We start from the raw sequence: 14,961 nt of genomic DNA, 5'->3' as shown, positions 1-14,961 counted from the left end.
AGGGAATTTGACTGGGGGGGCAACCTGGAAAATTGTCTTTAATAATCCATTAACCCTCGCCCGTATTGGTGTTTCCAGTAGCGAGCGTATAGGGGGGGGGGGGGTCCGTTGGACCCTCCCCCTTGCCGTTTCGCCCCTGATCGAGCTAGAGCTTCGCGGAAAAAAACGACCGTGTTGCCCGTGATAAAAGGAAGCCGATTATACCCAATTTTAAGGTCCTAGGTCATCGGTTGACCTTCCAGGTCAGGTCATTGACCCAAAAGTCGGGAAAATCGGGACCTGTTAGAGCGTCGTAAAGAGTGGCTGCTATGGTTTTTCGGGGTGCTGATCACGAATATCATGTTAGTTATGATCATAGATGATGTCTTCATGCATTTAGGCCAGGTCAGGTCAGGTCAGGTCAACCAGTAAGGGTTTTGCCGGGTATTCGTAGTAGGTGGCAACCGCCTCTGGCAGCTTCGTAACATGTTACGAAGGCACCAAAACTACTTCGTAAATGGTCAAATGGTTGCTTAATTCGAATTCAGCTCCAAAAACTAGCCTAGAAAGTAGAAACATATAAAACTCGAAAATGTGAACCGAGGTCTTCAAAGGTAAATGATCTGACCTGACCTTCCGGTGATCTTGACACCCACCCTAATGCATGGGAGCTACATCATATCCCATGTTTGAACGTTTGAAACCACGAAAAGACTGCAAACGCACGGCTAATGCGAGGCGACATACGCCGAATCGCGACCTCGGCCAAACATCGTGCCATGGTGCTAGGCCGCCGGTGCATCTGAAAGAACTGTGGTGCCCCTGACAAGCCTGAAGTTCCAACGACAGGCCCGTGGTGCCCCTGACAGGCCCATGATGCCTTTGCGAGGCCGGTGGTGTCCACGTGAGGCCGGTGGTGCCCCTGGGCCCTGACAGGACTGTGGTGCTCCTGACAAGCCTGGAGTGTCCCCGACAGGCACGTGGTGCCACTAACAGGCCCAAGGTGTCCCAGTCCCTGCGAGGCCGGTCCCTGCCAGGCATGTGGTGTCCATACTAGGCCTCTGGTGCCCCTGACAGGTCCGTGGCGCCCTTGCTAGGCCGATGGTGCCTCTGGCAGGCCTATGGTGCCCCTGGCGGGCCTGTGGTGGTACCCCTGACAGGCCCAAGGTGGTGCCCCTGCGAGGCCGGTGGGGCCCCTGGCAGGTCTGTGGTGCCCCTGGCAGACCTATGGTGCTCTTGCTAGGTTGATGGTGCTCCCAACAGGCCTGTGGTGCCCCTGACAGGCCGGTGGTGCCCCTGGCAGGCCTGTGGTGTCCCCGGGCCCCAAGAGGGTGGGGGGTCATGACCCATATGACCCACCCTTAGATACACCACTATATATTAACACATGGTTTCCCGTGTGTAAATGGTTTTAACGCACGACGTGGATGGATTGGAGCACGAGTGTGTTAATGCACGAGTGAAACGAGTGCATTAACGCACAAGTGCTCCATTCCATCCACGAGTGCGTTAAAACCATTTATGCACGGAAACCATGTGTTAAACTAATTAATACATGCTTAACGGTGCGAATTTAAATTAAAGTAAACTTAATCCATGACACTAAATGGGCCTTTTGTGGGAATTCTTAGAATAAAGTCAATGACCCTTCCGAAAAACTTCAGTCGAGAAATTCATCAATGCACGCGCGTGCACCAATTTAAATTGGTGCACGGCTACCTTCGAATTAAAGGGACCCTCCCACCTTAAAGGAAATAGTTCACTTTTTAACATGGGTTTTGAACTGGAATAGCAGTTCCGTAGCTTGGGCTGAGACGAGCATAAATCAGGAGCTTTTACAGCCCAACGATCACCCTAGGCAAAGATATTCTATTTCTCGTCCCGAAAAAGGTGTCTTGCGTTGAGGATGTGTGCCTTGCATATATTTCCATCCAGTATGAAAAGAGCATTGGTCCCGAAAATTCTTCAGAAACTAGAGAAATTATCTACGAGAACTCTAGAGAAATTCTCGTACTGATCAATTAGGACATTCAGGGGAACATTATCAGATCGAGCAGATCGCCCAAATGCCGGTGGCTGCGATAATTTCTCTGTTTCTGAAGAATTTTCGGGACCCATGCTCTTTTCATACTGGATCGTGTGTGCCTTACAGAAACTGAAAAGTTCTTCCTATATCAAAATATAGAAAATAATATTTTGTTATAAAAAGGTTTTATTTTCTTTGCTGATTATTTTGAACATAAAAAATCATAAATCCGTTGCAAAAAAAATAATTTCGTGAAAGTGAACTATTTCCTTTAACATTAGATTTGAGTTGAGATAGCCAAAATGGGGTCCCTGGCTCACAATTACCGGTTTCGGCACTCACAACATCGAGAAATGCCTTAAATCGGAAATATTGAATTTCAAAATTGCAGCATTTTGATTCAGAGGGGCTAATGCTTAGGAGTACCCCTCTGAATGTGTGACGTCAGCGCAAATATCTAACGATTTTTAAATGTTTGACTAAGACGTTTTGTAGCACGCGGTGGTATATGCTATTTGCGCGCAACATCTGCCGCAAACGCCGCACTTCTGAAATAAAGTCGCTAGAAACAGCGGAGATCCCAAAAAAGTAAACAAAAGTAAAAGTCTAATATCTTGAAAACCAGTGAACATTTTTCGGTGAAATTTGGTAGATATTCGTTTTCGCTCTTTCTGAACCAAGCGACATCACTTTCATGCCAATTCGTAAACTTTTTTGAAGGTGGGAGGCAGGGACGTCGACACCGGTCCGACTTTTCCGACTAGTCGGACCACTTTTTCGACTAGGCGGTGCCCTGCTGTGCAGTGGCGGCGCCACGAATTTTCGCCAGTGGGGGCAATCTTGAGGTAACCCGACTGTGGTCTGATACCTACCCCGATCTGCAAAATCCATGAGCACCTTGCCCTTAGATGTGTTGCCATTCAAAATTATTAGGGTTTCAGGTTTCTTGCATACGTATTGAGCTTAACCATTAACCCTCGCTGGCCCGGAGGGGGGGGGGGGGCGTTTTTTGCCTCCCCCTGGAGAATATTTGCAATATCTCGTGAACGCTTAGGGATAGAAAGACGAAACTTGCTGTACCTTATCCCCCATTAATTTGAGATCTTTTGAAGCAAGCAAATTGAACCTAGCCTTCTTGATAACGTCTCGGGGCCGATTTTCCTAGACTCCTGCACGGCAAACTTCTGCGTCACAGACGTGAACTTCAACCAGTTGCCAAAAATAGAGTTTTAGAGATAAAGACAAATTACGAGCACGGTTGTGTAGCATTTGACCTAGAAAAATACTTAAGCAACTGCGGTGACCTGAGGTTAGAGGTCAGGTCAACGACCTCGAGCTGGGGCTTTAGTTTTTTTTTCGCAAATAACTTCAACAAAAATGGTCCAAGAGCTACGGCAGCGGTACCATCGCATTGGTCTCGTCGAGACGTGTCGAATGACATATATATTGTTTGGAAAAGGTCAAGTTTTATGTTGACCTCATGTGACCTCGAATGACCTTTGGTTGACTTTGACACATGAAAGGGCGTGATGATTTCGTTGCCGCTGATCACGATTCTGGCATCCATTTTGCTCTTAGCATTCATTTAGAGCCTCAGGATGGCAAAACATGTCTTAATTATTATGTTTGACTTAAATAAGTGAAATAACCTCTAGTTGAGTATCCATGACAGATTGGATAATGATGTAAATAATAAACCAATTAATACAAATCAAATATATTCAAAATACACAAAGCTTTCGGCTTAAACAGCCTTGATCACTGTGAGTTGTGACAATGTATAATCGGTACAACACAAATATTCGCAGTAACCGTCTAAGAATTCTTGAAAATAATGAATCGCGTGTTTCTTGTTTTACTAGCCAACTGCCGATTTTGCTGCCATCGATGACCAAGTAATGAATCCATTTCTACTGTTGAATGTGTCCCGTGTGATAATATGAGCCGCTTCCAGGATCTTTCTCGTTGATTTCTTCATGTTCTTTTCTAATATTTTCGTATTTTCCCAATCAGGTAAGTGGTTGCATTGTTCTATGTGTAGCACTATCGCGTTTGAAGTACGATGGAATTTTACGTCGCTTTTATGCTCTTTTAAACGAACATTAACCCCCCTTCCCGTTTCTCCAACATAAGTTCTTTGGCACCCCTTGCACGGTATTTCATAAACTACACTTTTGGCATCATTTATGTCTTCTCCACTTTCTTTATGTTTGACTATTTCTTGAATTTTCTTTCCCGTCACAGTGGCTACTTGTATGTCTGACTTTTCGAGTGTTCTTGATATGATGTCGATGTTCTTCGAGTTTGGCACTGAAATCCACCTTCGTTTTTTGTTCGCTTTTCGTTTTCTTGCAGTGTTCGTGTCATCATCTTGTGGTTGGTTCGCATGTCGTTCGTGTCTTCTGTTAACTTCATCGCTTTGCTGTTCGTTCGTTTCTTGCTCGTGTCTCTTGTTTTGCTCCTTTCTTCGATTTTTGATTTTTTCCGCCTTTTCTTTTTGTTTAATTAAAAATCCTCTTGGGTATTTCAGTTTTTCGAACGAAGCGTATATGTGATTGAACTCATCTTGAACAAATTCTTTGCTACAGATTCTTAAAGCTCTTAAAAAGAACCCAATCACGATTCCACTTTTTGTTCGTTGGCTGTGTGCTGAGTAAAAATGTACATAATCCTCTTTGTTCGTCGGTTCCATCGTACTTCAAACGCGATAGTGCTACACATAGAACAATGCAACCACTTACCTGATTGGGAAAATACGAAAATATTAGAAAAGAACATGAAGAAATCAACGAGAAAGATCCTGGAAGCGGCTCATATTATCACACGGGACACATTCAACAGTAGAAATGGATTCATTACTTGGTCATCGATGGCAGCAAAATCGGCAGTTGGCTAGTAAAACAAGAAACACGCGATTCATTATTTTCAAGAATTCTTAGACGGTTACTGCGAATATTTGTGTTGTACCGATTATACATTGTCACAACTCACAGTGATCAAGGCTGTTTAAGCCGAAAGCTTTGTGTATTTTGAATATATTTGATTTGTATTAATTGGTTTATTATTTACATCATTATCCAATAACCTCTAGCCTAGCAAGGATACAGAGGTGAAAAAAATGTCTACGCTGTCTCCAACTGTATAAGCTGGCATACTGGCTCTGTCTCCAGGCAAATTGTAAACTTTTTTGGCTGAGCAGCACACGAAGCCCTTATTTATACAACCTTTACAATTTTCTGGCTTTGAAAGACACTCAATCAAGTTCTGTTAGATAAAAGGTGAAGTATTTTCAAGAGCTGAAAAAGGATCAAAAAGTGGAAACAGAATATTTTGGATTTTGAAGTTGCATTTGGGGGAGTGTTCCTTTTATACCTTCAAAAACTTTCTGCCATCTTTCTGCCATCTGGACCCAACAATGCCCATTGGAATACTGGTTGTGTTTATACTGTGTTCCCATGCTTTTGAACCGCAGTTATCACGAATGCCGCGAACAAATGCGAAGGGTGTATTTGTTTCTGGGATAGACTAATGGCTAGCCTTTATGCTTTAATCGCGAGGTCAACTCAAAACGATTGAACTGATGGTTTACCAATGCTTATAGAGCTTGTGTCAGACCAGACAAAATCAGCTAAGCCCTGTGTCAGTCGTCCTGGACCAACCGTTCGATTACGGACGGTCCGCGTGGCGTTCGCATTGGGGTCCGCCTGATAAAAGACGCCGTTGTACCATTTTATGGCACACAGATGTTACGGTCGGTCCTTGGGCAATGGGCAGCAGTGTGGAGGCTGTGAGGGGATCGGCTAGACGTGTGTGCTAGTGGCTGCTCTCCTTCATCTACACAAAGGCAAGGTAATTGAAATTTTCAACTTACTTAGCTGTTAAATCAGCAATGCTTATGAATACAATGGGTGTTATTTTTCCTAAAATAAAAGCCGGACGCAATTATCAGCTTTCGAAAGGACTATCCCTTCGGAGGTCGGCACTTCAAGCAAATCGTAAGAATTACCTACGAACAAATTTAGGTTAGCAGGGCGTTCAATCATTTCTATGTATACCTAAAACAGACAAAAAAGCAGGCTAGCACTGCACTTGTTGGCATCATTACCGGGTGTTATTCCAAACAGAGGGCTAGTCAATGAGCAACACGCAAATGCCTTAGGGCCTGTTCCAGCGCCTCCAGTAGAAATTCTTGACTGGAGGCTCTACCAGAGGTTTCACTGGAGGCGCTGGAACGCAATCTGGAGATTTCTGGAGATTGGCATCACAGATACCAAAAGAATGACGATTGTTCTCTCTTGAAACGCAAAATTTGCTTTCAATTTTATAAAGAAAGGTTAACAATATTAAAGCAATGTAATTTTCTTTACATTCAAGTTGTAAAACAGTCAGTCTAAAGTCCTTTGTTTACATCCGTGATTGTCACATGTGCGCCATAATTGTAGACCAGAGCCTCCAGAGAAAATTGGACCTCCCAACTCTCTGGAGGCTACTGGAGGTGTCTGGAGCTTTGGCGAGAGCTTTCTGGAGCTTTCTGGAGGCGCTGGAACGCTCTCTGGAGGATTCTAGAGCTTTCTGGAGCTTTCTGGAGGTTTCTGGAGGCGCTGGAACAGGCCCTTAATTTGCCTACCAACTCTCCAATTAAAAGCAAGTTATATTTGGGTAACGTCGCGCCTGCCTTAAAATGACTCGTGGATACTCCAGGCAAATTATTTATACCAACCTTGTTTATAAAGTGCAATGCTGCCCGTCGTCCCCGGATACCCCTCCCCACCCCCTGCCGCCCGCTCCCCGGCCCGTCCGCCACGGCCGGGCCAGGCCGGCCCGTGGCCTCGGGATCCGCCGACCTTCAGTGTAGGTGGCGCTACTGCCAACTGCCGGACCGGGGCCTTACCAGCCGCCATGGCCACCGTTGGCAGGTCGAGAAATGCAGAACTGCAAGGGACTGATTTGGCTACTGGAATGAAGTCATGCATTGATAATGAAAACGTCATCTCGCATATCCCTACTATTTTAAAGCTTTAATTACCTTTGAATAAATGCTTCCTCTGCCATGCAGAAATCTAAGGCATGGGAATAAGCCAATGAAAATAGCAGATTTGCATTGATATAAGCGCCAATGAAGATTTGGACTGTTTCAAGTCATTGAGATGCATGCACATATTTAGACTGATCTCTGTCCTTACCTGATAGTGTCAGCAAGATGGGTGCTTTGATATAGACCACAAAGATTTAATATTTGTAAAATCAAAATGATCACTTTGGAGTATTTGCCCTTCACTTCCAACAGGAAGTCAAGAAATGGCTCAATAATATAGGTAAATGCTTGTTGCAAAATGCAAATGCTTGCATTGAGGCTGTGCACCTCAATCTGCAAATATCAAACCATGTGGTTTGTATTATGGGTACATAGAAACAAGTTTTACACATCATGGGCTGATGCTAGGACCAGCTAGAATAAGAAACAACATCAAGCTTAAATAAAACTTCTAATGAATACTTAATCTAAAATTCTTGAAATTCACAGAGAAGTGCAATCAGCAACAGAAACTTCAGGTTTGTCTTTTCCTTTTGAAGTATTTGTAGAATAAAATGCAATCAATGTATTGTACCACCTTCACATGCATTCCTAAATCAGTCAATCAGAACTGAACTTTGAACTAAAATAGGTATAAAACAAATGAAAGGAAAACGACTGTTTCTGCATCAACTATATAATAAGAATCATCCACAAGGGATTTTGTACAATATATCAATATGTTACTTTTGTTTGAAAAGTTCGATATTTCCTCAGTAGGTACCTATTGATTCCTCAACTTCGATAATTATTCCCCAACCTCAACCATTGTCTTATTTTATTCTTACCTCAGTTGGGCAAACTAGACCTTTGGAATCAAAATATGGAGGCATCAAAAGATTGATTCCTTATGACCATATTTGGGCATAAATGCAGACCATTTCTAACTTACCAAACACTTAAAAATAAGAGAGTGTTTCAAGAAGGAGCATGCCTGATCTTGAACAGAAATGCTGGAAGTATCTCCTAAGCAAAATAATATTCCTCCTATCATAACAATTTGAATTCTATAGGTAGTGAAAGGCAATCAAGGAATTGATTCACTTCAAACAGATAATCATAATATTGATTCCCCATCAGCTGGCTAATCATTATTTTGATTCACAGGTAATGTTAAGAGATAGGCAACAATGACTTGCAAGAATACAGCATTTATCTTGCTATTATTCTCATTAAGTGGTATCCTCAGCACCACAACAGATACCTATAGCATTGTTGTACTTTACCTTCACTACATTTGATAACAATTCACAATTTTTAAATGTCAAGAATACAAAAACTGAAGCAACAGGTAAAAACCATATAATAAATATAAAAGCACTACAACAATGATAATTAGGGGTTTAAAAATTTCATGTTGCCATTTTACACAAATACTGATTGTTTAGTATGCGATTCATGATACAAAAATAACATACAGTGTGATTTCCTCAAAACAGCTTTTACGTGATGGACAGTGCCTCTGTCTTTTTCCCATTCACAAGGCCAAAGGGACAATTTCTCAGTTTTGAGGTAACACTTTTTGCAAACCTACCACATTTTTCTACCTTTTTAAACAAAAATCTCACCGTCATGGGCCTTTTTTCAACCGTAACGATACATTTGAAGTCAAAAGTGTACCAAAATGAATCAAAAAATTGATTCCATGCCCATATTTGGTCATGACTCCTCCCACCAGAATCAAATTATTGATGCCTCCATATTTTGATTCCAAAAGTCTAGTTTGCCCAACTGACCTACCTAGGTAGATCCAACTAAGATCCAACCACTCTCTTCCGTCATTTCAAGCACACTTCACTGTCGCGCTACTATCCCAACGGTATTTTCAGAAGCTGCGCCGCGTTGTCACAAGTGCGCAGGGTTTGTGCTAGCGTTTTCGCTACTGAAATTTTTTCGTGTCTCCGGAGACAGCCGCAAGGTCTAGTTTCGCGGCCAGCGTCACAGAGAATCGTCTTTATGGATTCCGCCCGGCTCTAGGAGTCATCACCTTCTCACCACCTTCTGTCTCCGGTGTCTCCGGGGCAGCCATATGTATACTGTATAGTGTATAGTGCTCTGTGCTGTGGAGTATGAAGTTCTCGTAATGAACTAAGACTCAATATGATTGATTTTTTTGCGTGCATCAAATAAAACGAGAAGAATTTGACGGCAACAATGAAACGAGATTTTTAGATATCAAAGTGGTTGTGTCTCCGACGACCTTCCTTTATTGGATTGACTCTGTCTCCAACACCGGTTGGAGAGTTGACACCTTTTTTCACCTCTGCAAGGATACTCTCTTGTGACTTTGACCTTGTAGCAGCCTTGTATCGTATTTCGTAAGCTAAGGCAAAATAGGGGCCTGCTAAGCTTCAAAACATTTCAAAACATCTCGGAATTTAGTAAACAAGATATAAGAAAAAGTGCAAAGTTTGTGGTCAATTTTGATCATGACTGTGACCTTGAATTTGAATGTTATGCAGATCATCGGAATCCCCAGACTTCTTCTTTCGTTTAATTTCCATTTTAGCCGGTTTCATGTACCATGCTGTCCTCTGGAGCACGTACTTTGAGACCACTACAAAAGTGCCGGTTTTTGCCTTTGACCTTGACTTTTGACCTTGAAAATTGACCTGAGATAAAAAAGTTTAGAAGCTTTAGAATCTTCTCGTAAATACCTTTCGTTTGGAACCATTTTTGTTTCCGTAGCTGCCTTATTTACGGAGTTAGACAGGTGTGGGGGCTACCCCCCACGAGCAAACAAATCGAACAAACAAACAACAAACGAACCCCCGGGCTGCGGTGGTTGGGATTGCCCCCGGGCCCGGTCGGGTTAAGGTCGCGAGCAAATACAACTATAAAATTAGATTGCGAGACACAAACCTATGAAACCTATGTTGTTTGTTGAGATGGATTGAGAATGGCGTATTCCTCAAAACAATAATCAGTACCTTGTTCTCCTTTTGCCCGTAGTGCGTATGTGTGCGATTCTCTTACACACGATTGATATACCAGAATAAGCTCCATTAGGGCGATCCACATACATTTCCAGATAACCCGAGTATATGTACATACCTATCACATTTTGTCGTACCTCCCTGAACTGGCAGGCCCATGTCGTCCCCTATCTCCGCGCGTGTCCACTAACACGAATGACGTCACGCATGTGGGCGGAGCTATGGGCGGAGCCTAACGCACGCGGCAGTCCAAGCCGCCATATTTGAATTTATATTTTAATAGAATCTTGCCGATATTTTGGGTGAAGTCAATTTATATGGATAGCTTGGTGACAGTTTAGCTATACGAATAATAATTTATTATGGATGTGCGTATATTCAGCTTGGAATTGCAATTAAAGTTCCGCACCGCATAGATTCGAACTCGGGACCTTTGGAATACTGCGCGGGCACGCTAACCACTACACTACCGCGACCGCGCGGCGGCCGGCGGCAGGGAGGCTGCGGAGACATGGGGGGACATTTTACGCTTTTGTGAAAAAAGGAAAAGATTTAGCGAAAAACACGTAATAGATAACTTGCAGAAAATTGTCTGCTCTTTCAGATAAGATACTTAAGTTTGATATATCTTGTGCAGACTTCATTCTACAGTGCTTCGAAAATCGCTCATTTACATGGGGATTGAACGGGGCTTCGAGACTTGACTCCAAATGACGTCACGAGCTGACGTCACGAAAAGGTAGAATCGCCGGACGACCCTACCTGGTATATAGGGCCTTGCCTGAACTCAGTCTCAGTCTAAGGGTTCCCAAAAGAGGGTGATCTCTTCTCTGGCCGATTTTGACAAACTGCCTCAACCTCCTCGAGGTCAAGCGCGAGGGCAGCCTTCTGGTGAATGAAAATGAGTAGGAGAATGAGTGGGAGTAGGAGATATGCGACAGACAGTCCGAGAACGAACGTTCTGCTAATGCACTTGATACGCGGGGACCGTAAAAACAGGCGTACCTACTATTATAACCGCCTATCATGAATATTGCAACGGTCTTCTGTTCCCATTTCAACATCAGCCAAATTTTGTGGGGGCAAAAACATAGTCTTGCCCCCACGGCCTCCTGCCAGTGGGGGCAGTCTGCCCCCACTGCCCCCACGGTGGCGCCGCCCTTGCTGCTGTGGCTCGCGGGGGCCCCTGCTGCAGACCGCGGGGGCCCTACTGCGGCTCGGGGGGCCCTGCTAGAGACCGCGGGGGCCCTGCTGCGCCTCTGGGGCCCTGCTAGACACCGCGGGGCCCTGCTGCGGCCCGCGGGGTCCCCTTCTGCGGCCGCGGGGGGCCCCTGTTGGGGCTCTCGGGGGCCCTGCTGCGGCCACGGGGGCCCCTGCCAGGGGCCCCTGCTGCGGCCACGGGGGCCCCTGGGGGCCCCCACCGGTGGGGGCCCCCCGAGAAAAAGTCGGACCAGTTTTCCTTACGCGTCGACGCCCCTGGTGGGAGGGTCCCTTTAACGCACGCATAGGTGTAGCAACGTATCTCTTTGGTGAAGGATACCTTTCACCAAAGTTTCAGATTGGTGAAGGATCCTTCACCAATCTTGGACAATGCAAGGGAGGGTCTTCACCTACCTATGCTTAGAACTACTGGATTCGACGGTTGATCAAATGTCTGTTTTTTAACCCGCGCCCGGCTGGGGGTCCTGGATTTCCACGCCCTGCTGGGAGGGGGGGGGGGTGTTTAAACACCCCCCCCCCCTTCTAACTCGGCTCCTGGGCCACGTAGCGATACGCGGAAGGCGCGTTCGAAAGAGCACCAAAAATAATGACGAAATCACTTCGGTCACTTTTTTGGTCAGGTCAAAGGTCAGGTCACCAGAGGTCATTGAAGGCAAAATTTCACCGATTTCTAGGTCGAATGTCGACAATTTCCAAGAAGCCAACGCATAAATCTGGAACCAATAGAGCTACAGCGCCGCGGAAAAGCGCATTCGATAGCCCTATTAACGCCCTTTCTGAGAAATTCTCTCAGAATTGACCTAACGTCAACGGTTTTGCCTGCAGGGGGCAAAAACTGCCAAAATAGACGATTTTTCGGGAACAGTTTTTCTGCAATAACTTTTGACTCAAGCCTTGCACGAGCTTTCTTTTACCGACATCGTGTTCCTCTTGTCAAGACGCATCGAATGAACTATAATTTGACATTGAAAGTTCAACTTATAATTTTAACCTCTGGTCAAGGTCATGATTTGACCGGACATTGTCATGTTGCATATTAGTGGATCAGTATCGTCGAGCTGAACCTATATAAGGCGTTTTCATCGCTCTAGCATGCCTCTTTCAAAAGTTAGTCGCAAAAAACTGTTACCATTCGTGACCTGAGATGACCTTAGGGGCATAAACAGGGGTCACGGGTGCCGTTTTCATGTTCAGTGTGACAAAGTTACTTGTAATATAGTGTTTGAGAGTGTTTAGAATGACTTTCGTCCGAAAAAGACGGTTTTGAATTTTCTCCCATTGACTTATAATACCTAGAGAGGTCGCAAAATTGACCCGACCTTAGGTCACCGATATGAAAATTCCGAATTTTGTACATACTGTTGCACTTATCAATTGCTGAAAGCTTCAAAGCGATCCGTCACTTGGTGTAGCTATGGCATACATTGAAACATTTTATGATGTGTTTATGAGGTGAGGTCACTTGTAGCGACCTGGTGACCTGACCTTAAGGGTGCGTTAACTTCGGAGGTGGCTCCGCTCAGCGTTGGTGTCCGAGCACCACTACTCCGATTCTCAGCCAGTAGATGTCACCAGGGTAGAGCGCTTTTTTCCCACGTTAATGACCTTCTCCCCTCCTCATTTCACGGCCCTTACGATAACGACGTTTGGTTACTGCGCCGGCGCGGCGGGCGGCGCCGACTGAGGGAGATCATTGTGTGTAAACACCGCGCGGAAGGAACACGTCTCTCGACAGGCCTTTCCGGCGCCGTCCTTAGCCTGGTGTAGGTACCTACGTGATACGTCCTACCCAGTTAGAACGAAACTGATTATTTGATATGGATGCATGTTATCGAATATTGAGTCTGCCGCAGCTCTAGTCACAAGAATGCGTCTGATATCCTCACATGATTGACCTGACGGCATTGTTCTAGTGAAATGCAGTGCTAGATTCACATTGCTACACATACTACCAGTAAAACGCCTTATAGGACGACAAACGGAGCGAGCAAGAGGGTGGGCCTTGCACGTGGGAAATTGTGAGGGGGTACCTCCAACTGACTTGTGCACGGTACCCTACTAACCGGTCTCTAGCAATGTGCCATATTTGAGCGCAATCGACCCAGCCGTTCTCGAGATCTAGAAGCGGCACCCTGCACGTGCGCACGTGCAAAATGGGTCCCAACTGACTTTTGCACGGCACCCTACGAACGGATCCCTAACCGCTAACCAAATCTGAGCGCAATCGGTCCAGCCGTTCTCGAGATCTGGAATCGACCGCTGCACGTGCGCACGTGCAGCAGCACCCCACATGAACTGTGGGACATGAAAATGCATTGCCTAGTGGGTGCCTACTGCTTACCTACATGCAAAGTTTCAGCCAATCGGCCCAGTAACTACCGAGATATTGCAATTGTTACAAAAATGACTCCTCTTCGTTTTGCACGTGGCACGTGCATAGGGGGTCACCCACATGCATCGAAAGAAGTCAAATACTTGGTAGAAGGAATCAAGCTACCCTACAAAAATTACCGCAAGTAAATCGGCCCAGCGGTTGCTGAGTTTTTTTTTTAGCCTTTCAAAAGCGTTACAGCCCGGGCCGGGTCGGGCCGGGCCGCTCTTACTGAGATTTATCCGTTATATTGAAAAGACCTCGCTTGCTTCGCTCGCTCCGTAACAACAACGGGAAGTTCAGCATCTATTTTCTCATTTGAAGCTAGGCCCCATGCGCACAATCTTATTTTAATGGAGAAGACTATGAGCTGCAAGATTCGTATTCCATTTCTCATCTATTTCTCATTCGAAAGGATGTCGTTTTAATCTAAGCCCCATGCGCATAACTTTATTATATCAAGTACTCTGGCCTGGATAGGGGTATAAACTACAAATATTACAAAATATCAATTTTACCCGTGTACCTATATAGGTACACGAGGCATTGGTATGCTAAATGCTTGCTTGCTTTTATAGCAAGCTGCATTTTATTGACTGCAACCATGTAATATGTTCCTTGGGAACTTCACAGAAATATCTATACCTACTTACCATCCACCTTTTTTCAAACGGCTGCTATACTTATGGAAGGGATGATAATTTAACTTGCTTCTCCAGTGCCACTGCCAGTGCTCTACCTCCTCCCCCTCCCCTCCCCTCCCCTCCCCAACAAAAGTAGAAGTCTTGCCGCTTACGTACGACGCTACCAGCAACCTAGCCGAAAACTTGATGTCGCAGGTGGCAAAAACCCTCGGCGGTAAACGGGTAAACCACTACCAGAAACGTGGGTACCATGACCGCTGTGCCGCAGCAGCTTTAGCCTTCCAGTCCGGCAGCCAGATGCACATCGATGTTTTCAAACAAAAATATCAAAAAAGTCCAACAAAGATCATGAAAAATATGTCAATGTCGCTCAAAAGAAACGTCTCCAACGTCCCAACGATCCGGCCAAAAGGGTTAGCAGATACGTCCGGCGTTCTCTCGCGGGGAAGATGGGGACTACGGAGTACGGACCCGGCTGTGCAGCACCCGACTTAGAGGACCGCGATATTCAGCAATATCCGCTTAAAACAAAGGAGTTCTTAGACAGCCTTGGAAGCACTGCTGTGGAGCGTGCCCAAATCGCTGAGAACACTGCTGATGACAAGGAAGAGTGGCACCGCGAGCGACGCAAACGCGTCACTGCGACAACCTTTCACCAAATAGCGAATATGCGAGACTCAACGTCAAACAAAAACATCATGAACAGACTT

This window comes from Amphibalanus amphitrite, unplaced genomic scaffold, assembly GCF_019059575.1.
Source record: "Amphibalanus amphitrite isolate SeventyFive unplaced genomic scaffold, NRLGWU_Aamphi_draft 000323F_arrow, whole genome shotgun sequence".
Classification (NCBI taxonomy): domain Eukaryota; kingdom Metazoa; phylum Arthropoda; class Thecostraca; order Balanomorpha; family Balanidae; genus Amphibalanus; species Amphibalanus amphitrite.
This window is presented reverse-complemented; position numbering follows the sequence as displayed.